We start from the raw sequence: 453 nt of genomic DNA, 5'->3' as shown, positions 1-453 counted from the left end.
ACAAGCGTATTATGCTGTCTGTGTATATCATCCTTGTGTATGTGAGCGACCACGCCCACACCAAAGACCTCAAGAGAACCTTATCCAGAACTGTCTTCGGTAGAGCAAGAAGAAAGACACAAACAAGGGGTTTCCCTTAAGAGAAGGGATGGCAGACGCCGAGAGAGGGAGGTTGGGGAAAATAGGGAGAGGGTAGGGAGAGGATGGGGAGAGGAGGGAGAAGAGGGGGAGGAGGGAGAGGATAGGAGGAGGGAGGGGGATATGGGGAGGGTGGAGTAGGAAGGAGAGGATGGGGGGGGAGGAAGGAGGGGATGGAGAGAGGAAAGAGAGGATGGGCAGAAAGGGAGAGGAGGGGGCAGGTGGGGAATAAGGGAAGAGGGGCGTAAGCGAGATAGACCACGATTCTTTGTGCAAAATCAATTAAGACTCTTTGTGGCGCCGAACATAAAGGTG

At 53.6% G+C, this 453-nt stretch overlaps 1 protein-coding gene across 3 annotated transcripts in view; it reads left to right on the top strand.

The window, feature by feature from the left end:
* LOC119585791 (protein stoned-A-like) overlaps positions 1-453 on the top strand; it is a 53,700-nt gene that overhangs the window by 34,396 nt on the left and 18,851 nt on the right. The window lies entirely within an intron of this gene.

The sequence above is a fragment of the Penaeus monodon genome, chromosome 20 (assembly GCF_015228065.2).
Source record: "Penaeus monodon isolate SGIC_2016 chromosome 20, NSTDA_Pmon_1, whole genome shotgun sequence".
Lineage (NCBI taxonomy): Eukaryota > Metazoa > Arthropoda > Malacostraca > Decapoda > Penaeidae > Penaeus > Penaeus monodon.
The sequence above is the reverse complement of the archived record's forward strand: the minus strand, read 5'-3'. Positions and strand labels throughout refer to the sequence as shown.